The sequence below is a fragment of the Triticum aestivum genome, chromosome 2B (assembly GCF_018294505.1).
Source record: "Triticum aestivum cultivar Chinese Spring chromosome 2B, IWGSC CS RefSeq v2.1, whole genome shotgun sequence".
Lineage (NCBI taxonomy): Eukaryota > Viridiplantae > Streptophyta > Magnoliopsida > Poales > Poaceae > Triticum > Triticum aestivum.
Window position 1 is genome coordinate 684,309,332 of NC_057798.1, and position 16,536 is coordinate 684,325,867.

A 16,536-nucleotide genomic window follows, 5' to 3' on the forward strand; every position below is an offset into this window, starting at 1 on the left:
ATATAACCTTGGAAAATTAGAGCAAGCACCTTGACGGGTGAATAAGATAGGGCATCTTCCTCTGACTCCTCCACTAGGGAGCTACATTGACTTAGGTGTCCCTCTAGCTCAGAATCACTGTTAGGGTCATATTCTAAGCATGAGTCTATAGGCGGAGAGCGTTTGCATTGCATTGCATCCAGACTTGATTTCAGTCCTTTAATGCCAAGTTTGGCAGCCATGGCTTTGTTCTGCTTTATTCTTTTCATGCATGCAAGCTCATAATCATTATGATGCTGTTCAGAATCTGAGATTCATGAAAACATAAAAAGTAGTCAGATTATCTATGAAATGCATTGCGGATTCAACTCGAAGAGTGTCTCCCTATAAAACCCTGCATATGCAAAGTTCACCCCCCAACCGTGCTGACCAGACCACACACATAAATACAAACCCCTTATGTCTCTATAACAGGCAGACACACATTTCAAAACTAAAGTAGGAACATTAGAATCATATGAAATTCGTATTTGAACAAATAAACTAAGGAATTATGAGTGGCATAATGTTTAGCTTCAAGGGTGGAGTGTTGGTAGTGCGACACAACGCAAGTAGGCAGATTGTATTCTATGTAAAAGATCGAAGCCTATGTAAAAGCTGGAAATGACACTTTCTTTCTATACAATGTAGTGTTCATTGCCCACACATGATGGAAGAGATCACATAGAGAAATACTATTCACTCATGTCTACGTTCCAGTATTTAGAAACAGGGTGGTCCACCCTAAAAGAATATTGACAACAAATATGACAAGGCAAGCATAGATGTAGTGAATCAATCCTTTACTTGTGAGTACACACCCGAGCGGCGAACATGCATTTTCGAAACTAATTTAGGAACATTTAGCTGACCAATTAGACGACTCTGTTTTAATAATATCATATTCGTATTTGAACAACTATTTAGCTTGATGGGTGGAGCAGTGCTATTATGACACGAAGCACGTATTCTGATCATATAGTGATCATAAAAGGGGGAAACTCTAAGCATTTTTTTAGCAAAAGAGGGTTTCCCCTCCGATTTCTATTAAAGAAACCACCACGGAACTAACATGATCAATTAAACCCTAAGCATGATCAATTAAACTGTATTATGACTGTGCCATGGCAGATTTGAAGCTGCAAACCGGAGAAATGATATTTAGCATCCATTGTTTGCTTCAAACAAAAACTAAATTCTAAGAGCAGAAAAGAAAGTAGGGTAACCAAGTTAAGATCTATTTTCTGGTTGACATCAAAAAGTTGAGGAGATATGAAGTACCACCTCTCTTGCGACGCCATGTAGGCATCGGGGGTGCAATGGCTGTCGGTGGCGTTGAAGCAGATCTGCGACAGTACACGGGTGCATCGGGGGATAAGTCCCATTGCGGTGGAAGAGAATGTCGTGTGAGCGACCCAGGCAAAGAGGACGACGACGCCGATGAAGCGAGAGGACGCGATGTAAGGCTCTTGGTCCCTCGCCGTGGATGAGAAACGTCCATCTCTACCAGTGGACGACGCGGTCTTGGTAGGCGCCTGACATGGTGGAGGACGGTGGCGATGGATGTGGTGGAGGACGGGGGCGATGGATGGGGTGGAAGATGGCGGCGATGGATGGGGTGGCGGACGGAGGCTGGTGTGGGGATGGTGTTCTAGCGCGGACGGTGTATGAATGGGAAAATGGAGGTTGAGGTACGGGGAACCATGTTTTTGGGACGCGCCTGTCTGAAATATGGGAAAGTTACGAACTTAGCCCCCGTTTAAAATTTGGACGTCTTGTCGGTTGGGGATAGGAAGGTAATCTCGCATCTCGCCAATATTTCCCAGAGCGATTTCGGGTGAGGAGAGGGTGGTTGGCGCCCATGGTTGGCACCCACGATGTATGAACAGGGCTGACAAGTAGGGCGGTTGTGTCACGTCTGAATGAAGTTACAAACCTGCCCCTATTGAAAATATTTGCCTACATCGATTTCGTCTGAGTCGAGTTTGTTTTGCCGCTCACCGTGTATGAATGGGGAAATGGAGGGAGAAACAGAGGTCTTTCAGACGGGATTGGGATCAGGTGACATGCGCTACGGTGACATGCACGGTGACATGCGGCCCAAATTCAAATGAGAAATCTGTCATGAGTAGTTCCCGAATGGTTCTCTGTATACTATTCACATCTGAGTTTCTCTTTTTTGTTTCTTGATGTATGTTTCGAATTTTGATCTGAAATTTCTAGGGGTTATCTTAGTATGTGCTGTGAACATGCATGATTTTTTTCAGATTTTTTCGCAATGTTTAAATTTGAATTTGGGCCGCATGTCACCGTGCATGTCACCGTAGCGCATGTCACCTGATCCCAGTCCTTTCAGACGAGCTTAAATCAAATGTGTTTTGCCGCCCATGTTTGGCGCCCACCGTGTTAGAATGGGCTCAGAGGCGGTCGTGTCACGTCTAATTGAAGTTACTAACCTACCCCTATTTAGAGCAGTGGAAATCGGGCCGATGGGTTGTCCGTATAATGGGTAGACAGTAATTACCATCTCCCAAACACTTGGCTTCGGGCAGCCGACGTGGGAGTGGACATTTTGCCGCTTCTTTCGAATTTTGGGACAATAAGCATCCACGTTTACCCTAGCAACTAAATTCGAATCCATTTTCTATTCCTATACGAATCTTTATAAATCATTCTATGTGTTTTTATATATCTTCAAAAGGATGACAAAGATGTATTCCACTGTCATATATGAATATGGTTTACAAATGCCGATACTCAAATTCAGAAGCAAGAATCCAGTTTAAGGTGAATTCGAATATTTGGAACACTTCATGTCCAACTCAAATGTCACAGCAACATAATGTGTACTCCCAGTTAGATATGTACACAAGTGATGTATCAAGATTCAAATACCGAGTCAATCAACCAAGAATGTACAGAACTAATAGACATATAAACACTGGTAGAGTATATGGATCAATAATATCACCTAACATACATAAGCCAGGCCGCTGTACTTTTTTTTACAATAACATCCTTTTTTTAGCCAAGCTACTACAACATCTCGGCCCTTTCCGATGCGTGCCACTTATGGTCCATCTATATTAGTACTATTATTGCTGAATGCACATTCAGCCCAATTGGTATATTTGTAGGTCTTGCACAGCAATGAAAATGAAATGTCTCCGAGTCTTATCAATTAATACAAACTTCCTTTCAAAAAAATAATACAGACTTGTGCTCAAATAAAATTACAAACCAAAAAGCAAAAAAAAAACAATTATTACACGATCTCTAAAACAAATGGTTTGATTGATTACATGAACAAACAACACAAAGGTTACTCAGTGATGGAAAGAACATTTCACCTATGATTTACCAAGTGGGAATTTAATTTCCTTTTTTCCTTCAGGACCTTAACAATGTGGTCAGTCTCAGCTTGCTTCATTTTGAAACCCACCAAATATTTAATGGTTGTCTTGAGTACTGCTTGTGATTGTGCTGTTTGCTTCCTCAACATGTCAACTTCATATCTAAGTGCAAAAGTAGAATCTCTTTCTACCACTAGTTTAGCCTCTAGAGCATCAGCAGTTGGCAATTCATAATGCATGATTGGGCCGGTGCCACCGCTGTGGGATGATACAACGTCCATGGGGACCTCGCTCTTTCATCTTGGGCTAACCTGTTTTGCCACTAAAGTTCCGATTGGATTCAGAAAAGTTGAAGTTAGCAAAACATCTCAACTGGGAGTTATAACAGCAAACCAATTAAACAAACTAGGAATTAAAGAGTTTCAGTTGGATGCTGAAAAGTAGTTATTAACATCATTATAACCCGTTGTTGCAGCAGCAAAGTAGTTAAACAAACAAGTAGCTATTTAAGTTCAAGCAAATAGGTAATTCTTAACAGTAAGTATCAAACACATCGATATGCGCAGTCTATAATAGGATTAACAGGCTGTGGCATTATCTAATCAGTAACAAACTAAATGAAGCCAAGCAATGTAATTGAACAACTTTGCAATAAGTGGCTAACTAAAATTCTGAGAAGTAGGTAACTGAAGTTACGCTAGTTCTTTGTACAGGCACACTGCAACTTCTTTTTTGCTTACAAGGTTGTATGAAGGAGTCCATGGCATCAATTGCTTGGACATGCAGTCCCAATACTTCTTTCTTCCCACACTGCATTTGTAAGTCGAATGGTTAATCTGGTAAAATGGTGCATCCTTGATATGTTATATGAGGACGTGTAGTAAGACTAGTTGTAGCCACACACATCACACTGGCTTTTACTATATATTTCATGCGATTACTTTTGGCATATCGAGATCTAAGCAATCTACAATAGGACGAAAAGACTGGCATCCTTCACACTATTGGCAAACTGAATTCATAGAAACAAGCAATGCAACCATTCTGTGGGTAAATCAAAAGCGCCACTAGAATATTTTTCACTACCCCAATCATACACGCAAAAGGGGCGATGCCACCATAGGGGCTGGTATGGGCGACCGTTTCGGGTGGCTGGAAAGTGTGCACCTAGTTTGAATCGTCCAGGTTGGCCCAAGCTAGTTTTGTTCGTCCTGATGCAGGAGCAGGCAATGTAAAAAATGAAGAAAAATGTTTCAATTTGGATGGGCCAATAACATAAGTGCAAGGCAGGCCCTATAGTAGGCTCACGGCCCAAACGAGTGCCTCCCATATTGATCGACAGCACAAAAATTCCCAATTGATTCGCTCCAGCCTCCAGTCTGGTTTGCTCCTAACCTAGCCGCCGCTAGACAGACCGACACAACACTTCCTCGTGCCCTCGTTGGAGGGCACTCGCCGGGCTTCAAGCGAACGGAAGGACAAGAAGATGATGATCCAACCCTGGGTGTAGCCTGCGTGGGAGACAGCGGCGGCAGCACGGGCATGGCATCGAGCTTGCACAAAAGGACAGTCGCAGCGTGCAAGAGTAGCATGCGCAATGAGCAGGTACATCACATCCCTAATTATATCTAATTCAACTCTTCAATTTCTGGCCAATAGTTAAACCTCACGATGTTGTAAAACTGCTTATATGTAGGGAATCTATGAGAAAATGAAACCAATTTCTACTTATTTTATAACTCCCCCTATCAATACTGAACTGACTGAATCTGATGTATCTAATCAAGTTTCCGGTGCAAACATACAAGCTCATGTCATTCTTGAGCCTGAAGTGTCTAATGAACAGACTGCTAATGAAGGATTTGATGCAAACATTTTACATGCTCCTGGTGATGAACATATAGTGTCTAATGAGGGATCTAATGCAAGAATTTTGCAAGCTCCCATCAAAGGATTTAGTGTCTAATGATGATCTACTATGTTGAGAGAGACATAGAGATTTGCAGGCACTGATGACAAGCAAATTATAGTGCATTTTCATGGCTTGAGGAAACATCGAGGCCATCTACCAGAAAGTCCCCGTATCATGACAACATAGCATAAATACTTTTCTAACCTGTTGTTTGAAACTATTGGCATACTTGTGCAGGATATATATATTGATATGCAGTTTGTGCACTGGTTATAGGTGCAATTACACTTTGATATTTTCAGCCAGAGAACGAATAATTCAAGCAGGTACAGACCATGTTTGTAGTCCTTGCACACCATGTTGCATTTTGTGTTTTTTAGTGCTTGCATCATTTAGTGTTTATAATCGGAACTACTTTGGATCATTAGCTGGTTTTCAAAGTGCATGTAGCTTCACATTTATCAAGTTATGTTGATTTCCGGAGTGCAAGTGCCTTCGTGTTTTTTAAGTTAAATGTTCGCCCCTGGTAACTTGAATTCGTGGATCCGCCACTACACACAAATCATACACGAATGCCGGTACGAATTAAATGAAATGCAGGGACTTGCGCTAGCTTGTTGTATAGGCTCATTGCAGCTCTGCTTGCGCTTGGGATGTTCCATGTACAAGTCCATGTTACCACTTGCTTGGATGTGCAGGCCTTGTGCTCCTTGTATCCCCCTCTGCATTTTTGACACGGCGAATGGTTGATCAAATAAGAGGAATCGACCTTGCTGTTGTACCGGAGGATAGATATTACAAGGTTATACAGGTGTGCAGGATGTGTACCAGATCACATAGCGCCGTCATGCTTCGCTAAAAATGGATTTGCTTGTTTCAGATGATATCTCCAGAAGAAATAAGAGTTAAAGTCAAAGTTGCACAGGCGTGTAAGCTAAGAGAGCAGTGAAAGGATATCCAAACATCATCAGAATAGTGCACAAGGGAGGGATGTGTGGATACCTATTTCGGGCCGGCGTTTGGGCATGCTCGCCTAGCTAGAGTGCGGGTCACTTCAGAGCCGTTGAGGGTGATGCGCTAGCGTTGGCTAGCCGCTCACGGATGCAAATCTTGAGTTGCAGCGGAGCGCTAAGATGCGGTGGACGAGACAATTGGTGAAGCCCCAAAGGCCTCGGGGGGCGGAGGTGCGACGATGTGCTCGATGAAGTAGCCCCGGTGAGCTGGGAGACGGCGTCGATGAAGCGCACCTGATGCGGTGGAAGTCGGTGTCCGTGAGGCACGTCGGTTGCGGCGGCCGACATTGTCGATGGACCACCCAGTGCGGTGGACGAGGGCGTAGATGAGGTAGCTCCGGTGCGGAGGTGAAGCGCGACCGTCGTCTTCGTTGTCATCGTCCGACACAGAGGTGGGGAAAGAGACGAGACGAGGGGTGATTTTAACTTTGCTTGGGTTGGCGGCGAATTAGGGATTTGAGCAATCTGGGCGTGGAAGGGGACGGTGGAGAAGGGAGATTTTGCAGGGCTAGAATTGGGGCCACCAGATATTTCAATCCGAAACACGGAAGCGCGAAATTATGTTTTCGTCGTCCTTTGGGGGGGGGGGTGGGTGGCTGGGTGCTACGCGTCCGTCCAACACACGCGACCACCACGAACGACCCTAGTCTGCCTGGTGCGCCTACATTTGAGAATGCAAACGAATCTTCTTTAATTTGCAAACGAATCTGTATGTATTACCATGCCAGTGTTTTCCTTGCAATAATTAGTCATTCGAAACGAGGTATAGTACTATAAATTAATTAATGAGGAGTTATTTGAAAAAAAATCGAAACGGTATCCACCGTATCCACGCTAACGTGGATTGGAGTGTGTGTCACATAATTAGTTATTTGAATTAGAATGTGTGTCATGTAGCGATCTCCAATTCTAACGTGGATTTAGCATTTCACTGTATCCATGCTATTTTTTAATACAAATTCATATGTATATGATGAACACCATGGTAGAGAGAAATTTTTTGGATGGATTCAAACATATGACCTACAAAATAGCACAACAAATCGAGTCAATGTCAACTTTTCGAAACCTAGTATGGCACGAATTCGAAATAATTACCCATATGCATGGTCATCAGTTCAAATCTTACAATGTACACCGAATTGAAACATCGATATTAAGTCTCGTACTATCTACATTCAAATTTTGTTTTTAGCACCCCCCCCCCCCGCACACACGCTACATACTACATGTATCGGCCAATCTTCCTCTCCTAACCACCTTAGGAAGCTATCGGTTTCCAACACACGTTCATTCTTTCTCTCCATGTTTCGGTTTCTAACTCTCTCAGCTACACAACCCCCTTTTTCCACTCTGTTACCAAATGTATTTACCTCACACACCCGCCATTGCACCCCATGTCGAGCTCTCTCTCTCTCCCTCTCCCTCTCACCCTCTCGCGCTACATACATGCATTTCCTGTATAGCCCCCCAGCCTCTCATGCGCACGCATGCACGTTGTCTATCCAGGTCACTCCCTCGAGACTGTCTCACTCTTTCTCCCGCACGGCGGGCCACACTAGCTCAATCTCGCTCTCTTTATCTGAGTCTCGTTTAACCTCGTTTTCTTTCACACACAAATGATATATCTCCCTGTTCGGGCCTCGATCGACACACTCTATACTCTCTCATGCAGATTGTCTATCTAGGTAAGTCCATCCAAGTCGCCCCCACTCTTTCGACCTCATGGCAGGCCACGCTCGCTCAATCTCTCTCTCTCTCTCTATCTCTCTCTTTCTCTCCCTATCTCTCTCTCTCTCTTGATATTTCTCGATTGACCTCGCTCTTTCTTGGACAAAAACGATATATCACCATGTTTGAGCCCAATTCGACCTATTCACATTGTATACTCTCTCACGCACATTGTCTATCTAGGTCACTCTCTCCAACCCGTGTCACTCTTTCGATCGCACGACGCCTCTATGTGATCGATTGGCCTTGCTTCCTCCCACGCACAAAATATATCTACACGTCTGTGGCTGGATCATCTCTCAAGCTCTATCTTACATCCCTCACCCTTGCCAAAAGATCAATCAGACAATATCTCTCAAGAGCATATATATCTGTTCAATGAATGTCGGAGCACACTCACTTTGTCTCTCTATCTTTATGTCTCTCGATTGACCTCGCTTTCTCACGCCGTATCTTCCACGCATTGAAGCTACCTCTCCATCTCTCGCAAAGCCGGAGCTATTTACATTGCGAGGGGCACTCCAACCTTGGAATAATTTGTGTAGGCATTTATTCCGGTCGGTTTAGATTATATTTTCACAGCATTCGGTCCACAACTACTCCAAACACCGTTGCAACCCCCGCAACACCCCTAGTTGATTTCCCTGTGGCTCGGTCATCGCTCTCTTGCACGTCCTTTCTCCCCTTCAACGTCGGACCACGGTATTATTGCAAAAAAACTCTGTTGTTCTCTTTAATTAGTATAAATAAGCTACAAAACTACACACCGATAGTCTACTTGGAATGGAACAAATTTCGACCCACAAATTTAAGTTCTACAAACTACACACCAAGGGGCCCACATGTCATGAAACAAATTTGGACCCATATACAAATTAAAAAATAAAGGACGAGGATCGAACATGCGACCAGGGCCTTCAAGCCGCACGTCAATAGGCAACATACGTAGAACATCAATGTTTATTGTACCCCCCTTTGTTCACATAATGTTTTTATATTACCACAGCCTATTTAATGGATAACATGTAATATTATTTTTAGTACATTAGTGGGACCGGCTCATTAGCACAAATACTATTCACCTTCACGTACTGGTGGGTTCCATGTGTGCTCTCTCTCTCCTCCCCTTATGCGTTTAGACGCATGGGCAAACACGAAGAACTCGCGGGCGATGTTGCCGTTGACCATATCTGGACGCGTTCACAAGTTACGGCAGCAGTTTCACGTACTAGTAGCACTAGTCAGTGTGTACGTGCAATGCACGTTAATTTGGAAGTATATTAAGTGCATTTGGATATTAAGTAGGATGTTATTTGCGTGTTATTATGTGATTAGCACTATTTTTGGCATCAAATTAACTGCACGGTAAACATGTTGAGCGCTTAACATTGAAGCAGTCTAGGTCGTTGGATGACAAGGAATACATGTGGCTTGATGATGTTTTATATTTAATTTGGTACGGCTCTAGCAGATCATTCAATCGATCAAACCATAGATCTCGTTCAGTCTGACTCCAACTTTAAATTATACGATGATCGATCTAAAATAAATGGAAATGATAAACGTTCGGATTTTAAGCATGGCAATCCGAATGTTTTTCATGGCAAATTTAGATTACGCAGCGGCGGCAGCGTCTTGCGGTTGGAAGTGGATCCTTTGCCGTGGTCTATGTGTCATTAGGCCACTGATCGACGGTGACGGCGGGGTCTTGCGCCATTGTTGGCATACTCCTGGATGTTGGCCTAGCTTCAAGGAAGGCCAAAATGTTCTAGACTTCAGAGCGAGTCAACTGGCGGGAGGAGGCGACTGGCGTTGGTGCAAGGAAGCGGCCGACAGCGGCCATCCATGCCGCTGAGGGGGGCACTGGCACCCGCGCGGGGACAGGCGCTGTCAACAGCGCTGCGGAGACATCCGTGTGCACGGGAACCGGCACGGGCGCGCACGTCAGTGCATGTGCAGGCACGTACGTTGGCAGGTGCACGGGCACCGCACGGGCGTGCGTGTCAGTGCACGCGCAGGCGCATGCGCTGGAAGGTGCACGGGCGCGTGAAAGTCGGCGGGGACCTCGTGGAACCCCGTGGCATCAAGCTCGGCGACAATGTGCGGCTCCCAGCCCATCAATGCCACAGGGATGAGCGTTGGCGCAGTCGGGGCGACGGGAGCCGGAACGGGAGTGGGGACAGGCGCGGCATCTTCCCGCAAGGCCAGTTCAAGCTCGTCCAAAGAGCCTTATGTTCTTGAGACTCCGATTGGGTGTCTTCCTCAGGAAATTGGAAGACTAAGGGCAGACCATCGTGATGCGACATGGCGTACGTTTAGGTCAGGCTGGTTCAAGGTAGACGACAGGAGAATCGGAAAGGAAGAGAGAAGATTGTAGTGATTCCGGGTAGTGCGGGGTTGATCTTAAACTGCGGCACCGGCGACATTCAAAGTGGGAGTTGTTGGGACGAAGGTAGGCAGCAGAGACTGGTCAAATGGCTCGCCTCCCGGTGAGCCTGCACAGCGGTCTGCTTGCACGCCTCCCTGTCAGCCGGCGCAGCGGTCTGCTCACACGCCTCCCGTCGACTCACACGCTTGCTCGGATGGCACCTGCCAATGAGAAGCGGGACTCATGGCGGCACGTAAACGCCCATGATTTCAATAGCGAAAAGTGTTTGCCTAAACGTGACAGGTCTTTGTTCCAAAATACCTTGGCTCTTCATTTGTGCAACTTGTCATAAGCAGCTTGTCTCAAATTGAAGAAAAAAATTACGAAGTAATGTTTGTGCCATAGCACGTGACCATGCTTAGTTTCAAGAATTTATGGTCACTTTTGGATCTTCTGAAATTTAAGATCCAGGATTCGAAACAATATCATAACCTGCATCATGCAATAAATTTTCAAGACATACATATGTCTTGTTGTATTTCTTAAGAAATGATTTGGTCAAACATTTTGCTTACTTAGACTTCAGACAAGTTATAAATGCAGAGTAAAAGGATAATCCCTCCGTACCAGTGCATTGCCTGATATATAAACTCAAGTACTAGGCACGAACAAACATGCTCAATTATGTGCTCATCCTGGTGTAATAGTAGTAGTACTAGGCAATGCAGTTGACGGGTGACCTCGGCAAGCGGCGACCGAGGGAATTGAACCATGCTCTGCACGGTAGGTAACATTGTCTTGTTACTAAAGCATCCCTCTGTTGTTCATCTGTAGTAGTCATTATGGACCAGGGACATGAGGGGAATTTCCTGGAATTCTGGCCGCCAGATATTTTGACTCGAAACGCTGAGGCTCGACTGGTTGGGGTTGGCTATGTACGTACCACGCACGCCACCAGAAGGACACGAGCCCGGATTTTTTTGAGGATCAACACGAGCCAAGGTCTGGCTGGTACGCCGTTGGGTCCTACCATTCGAGAATACCAAAGGAACTTTTTAAATTGCTGAACGAATCTATGTGTATTACAATGCCCGTATTTTCCTTGCAAATACTAATCTCAACATGGTAATTGATTTAAGACGAGTTTTTGAATTAGAGTGAGTTTGTGATATAGTGATCTCAACGTGGATTTCACATTTCATGGTATCCTGAAGGAAATATGCCCTAGAGGCAATAACATAGTTATTATTTATTTCCTTATATCATGATAAATGTTTATTATTCATGCTAGAATTGTATTAACCGGAAACATAATACATGTGTGAACACATAGACAAACATAGTGTCACTAGTATGCCTCTACTTGACTAGCTCGTTTATCAAAGATGGTTATGTTTCCTATCCATGGAGAAAAGAGTTGTCATTTTATTAACGGGATCACATCATTAGGAGAATGATGTGATTGACATGACCCATTCCATTAGCCTAGCACTTGATCGTTTAGTATATTGCTATTGCTTTCTTCATGACTTATACATGTTCCTGTAACTTTGAGATTATGCAACTCCCGTTTACCGGAGGAACACTTTGGGTTCTACCAAATGTCACAACGTTGCTGGATGATTATAAAGGAGTACTACAGGTGTCTCCAAAGGTACATGTTGGGTTGGCGTATTTCGAGATTAGGTTTTCTCACTCCGATTGTCGGAGAGGTATCTCTGGGCCCTCTCGGTAATGCACATATAAGCCTTGCAAGCAATGTAGCTAATGAGTTAGTTACGAAATGATACATTACGTGACAAGTAAAGAGACTTGGCGGTAACGAGATTGAACTAGGTATTGGATACCGAAGATCGAATCTCGGGCAAGTAACATGCCGATGACAAAGGGAACAACGTATGTTGTTATGCGGTTTGACCGATAAAGATCTTCATAGAATATGTAGGAGCCAATATGAGCATCCAGGTTCCTCTATTGGTTATTGACCGGAAACGTGTCTCGGCCATGTCTACATAGTTCTCGAACCCGTAGGGTCCGCACGCTTAAGGTTTCGATAACAGTTATATTATGAGTTTATGAGTTTTGATGTACCCAAGGAGTTCGGAGTCCCGGATGAGATCGGGGACATGACGAGGAGTCTCGAAATGGTCGAGACGTAAAGATCGATATATTGGACGACTATATTCGGACTTCAGAAAGGTTCCGAGTGATTCGGGTATTTTTCGGAGTACCGGAGAGTTACGAGAATTCGCCGGGGAGCATATGGGCCTTATTGGGCCATACGGGAATAGAGGAGAGAGGCCGAAAGGAAGGAGGTGCACAGCCCCCCTCTGGTCCGAATTGGACAAGGGGTGCAGCCCCCTTTTCCTTCCCCCTCTCCCCCTCTTTCCTTCTCTCCTACTCCAACAAGGAAGGGGGGAGTCCTACTCCCGGTGGGAGGAGGACTCCTCCTGGCGCGCCCCTCCTGGCCGGCCGACCCCCTCCCCCTGGCTCCTTTATATACGGGGGCAGGGGGGCACCTCTAGGCACAACAACACAAGTTGATCTACGTGATCGTTCCTTAGCCGTGTGCGGTGCCCCCCTCCACCATATTCCACCTCGGTCATATCGTCGTGGAGTTTAGGCGAAGCCCTGCGCCGGTAGAACATCATCATCGTCACCACACCGTCGTGCTGACGGAACTCATCCTCGACACTTTGCTGGATCGGAGTCCGGGGATCGTCATCGAGCTGAACGTGTGCTGAACTCGAAGGTGCCGTACATTCGGTACTTGGATCGGTCGGATCGTGAAGACGTACGACTACATCAACCGCGTTGTCATAACGCTTCCGCTTAAGGTCTACAAGGGTACGTGGACATTACTCTCCCCTCTCGTTGCTATGCATCACCATGATCTTGCGTGTACGTAGGAAATTTTTAAAATTACTACCTTCCCCAACAGTGGTATCAGAGCCTGGTTTTATGCGTAGATGTCATATGCACGAGTAGAACACAAGTGTGTTGTGGGCGATACAAGTCATACTGCTTACCAGCATGTCATACTTTGGCTCAGCGGTATTGTGAGATGAAGCGGCCTGGACTGACATTACGCGTACACTTACGCGAGACTGGTTTCACCGTTACGAGCACTCGTGCTTAAAGGTGACTGGCGGGTGTCTGTCTCGCTCACTTTAGCTGAATCGAGTGTGGCTACACCCGATCCTTGCGAAGGTTAAAACAACATTAACTTGACGAACTATCATTGAGGTTTTTGATGCATAGGTACGAACGGTTCTTGCTAAAGCCCGTAGCAGCCACGTAAAATTTGCAACAACAAAGTAGAGGACGTCTAACTTGTTTTTGCAGGGCATGTTGTGATGTGATATGGTCAAGACGTGATGCTATATTTTATTGTATGAGATGATCATGTTTTGTAACCGAAGTTATCGGCAACTGGCAGGAGCCATATGGTTGTCGCTTTATTGTATGAAATGCAAACGCCCTATAATTGCTTTACTTTATCACTAAACGGTAGCGATAGTCGTAGAAGCAATAGATGGCGTAACGACAACGATGCTACGACGGAGATCAAGGTGTCGCGCCGGTGACGATGGTGATCACGACGGTGCTTCGAAGATGGAGATCACAAGCACAATATGATGATGGCCATATCATATCACTTATATTGATTGCATGTGATGTTTATCCTTTATGCATCTTATCTTCCTTTGATTGACGGTAGCATTTTAAGATGATCTCTCACTAAATTATCAAGAAGTGTTCTCCCTGAGTATGCACCGTTGTGAAAGTTCTTCGTGCTGAGACACCACGTGATGATCGGGTGTGATAGGCTCTACGCTCAAATACAACGGGTGCAAAACAGTTGCACACGCGGAATACTCAGGTTAAACTTGATGAGCCTAGCATATAACAGATATGGCCTCGGAACACGGAGATCGAAAGGTCGAGAGTGAATCATATAGTAGATATGATCAACATATTGACGTTCACCGTTGAAACTACTCCATCTCACGTGACGATCGGACATGGTGTAGTTGATATGGATCACGTAATCACTTAAAAGATTAGAGGGATGTCTATCTAAGTGGGAGTTCTTAAGTAATATGATTAATTGAACTTAAATTTATCATGGACTTAGTACTTGATAGTATTTTGCTTGTCTATGTTTGTTGTAGATAGATGGCTCGTGTTGTTGTTCCATTGAATTTTAATGCGTTCCTTGAGAAAGCAAAGTTGAAAGATGATGGTAGCAATTACACGGACTGGGTCCGTAACTTGAGGATTATCCTCATTGCTGCACAGAAGAATTACGTCCTAGAAGCACCGCTGGGTGCCAGGCCTGCTGCTGATGCAACTGACGACATTAAGAACGTCTGGCAGAGCAAAGCTGATGACTACTCGATAGTTCAGTGTGCCATGCTTTACGGCTTAGAACCGGGTCTTCAACGACGTTTTGAACATCATGGAGCATATGAGATGTTCCAGGAGTTGAAGTTAATATTTCAAGCAAATGCCCGGATTGAGAGATATGAAGTCTCCAATAAGTTCTATAGCTGCAAGATGGAGGAGAATAGTTCTGTCAGTGAACACATACTCAAAATGTCTGGGTATAATAATCACTTGATTCAACTGGGAGTTAATCTTCCTGATGATAGTGTCATTGACAGAATTCTTCAATCACTGCCACCAAGCTACAAGAGCTTCGTGATGAACTATAATATGCAAGGGATGGACAAGACTATTCCCGAGCTCTTCGCAATGCTAAAAGCCGCGGAGGTAGAAATCAAAAAGGAGCATCAAGTGTTGATGGTTAACAAGACCACCAGTTTCAAGAAAAAGGGCAAAGGGAAGAAGAAGGGGAACTTCAAGAAGAACAGCAAACAAGTTGCTGCTCAAGAGAAGAAACCCAAGTCTGGACCTAAGCCTGAGATTGAGTGCTTCTACTGGAAGCAGACTGGACACTGGAAGCGGAACTGCGCCAAGTATTTGGCGGATAAGAAGGATGGCAAAGTGAACAAAGGTATATGTGATATACATGTTATTGATGTGTACCTTACTAATGCTCGCAGTAGTACCTGGTTATTTGATACTGGTTCTGTTACTAATATTTGCAACTCAAAATAGGGACTACGGATTAAGCGAAGATTGGCTAAGGACGAGGTGACGATGCGCGTGGGAAATGGTTCCAAAGTCGATGTGATCGCGGTCGGCACGCTACCTCTACATCTACCATCGGGATTAGTTTTAGACGTAAATAATTGTTATTTGGTGCCAGCGTTGAGCATGAACATTATATCTGGATCTTGTTTGATGCGAGACGGTTATTCATTTAAGTCAGAAAATAATGGTTGTTCTATATATATGAGTAATATATTTTTTGGTCATGCACCCTTGAAGAGTGGTATATTTTTATTGAATCTCGATAGTAGTGATACACATATTCATAGTGTTGAAACAAAAAGATACAGAGTTGATAATGATAGTGCAACTTATTTGTGGCACTGCCGTTTAGGTCATATCGGTGTAAAGCGCATGAAGAAACTCCATACTGATGGGCTTTTGGAATCACTTGATTATGAATCACTTGGTACTTGCGAACCGTGCCTCATGGGCAAGATGACTAAAACGCCGTTCTCTCGAACTATGGAGCGAGCAATTGATTTGTTGGAAATCATACATACTGATGTTTGTGGTCCAATGAATGTTGAGGCTCGCAGCGGGTATCGTTATTTTCTCACATTCACAGATGATTTGAGCAGATATGGGTATATCTACTTAATGAAACATAAGTCTGAAATAGTTGAAAATTTCAAAGAATTTCAGTGTGAAGTGGAAAAATCATCGTAAAAAGAAAAATAAAGTTTCTACGATCTGATCGTGGAGACAAATATTTGAGTTATGAGTTTGGTCTTCATTTGAAACAATGTGAAATAGTTTCTCAACTCACGCCATCTGGAACACCACAATGTAATGGTGTGTCCGAACGTTGTAATCATACTTTACTAGATATGGTGCGATCTATGATGTCTCTTATCGGTTTACCACTATCGTTTTGGGGTTATGCATTAGAGATAGCTGCATCCACGTTTAATAGGGCAACATCTAAATCCATTGAGACGACACCGTATGAACTATGGTTTA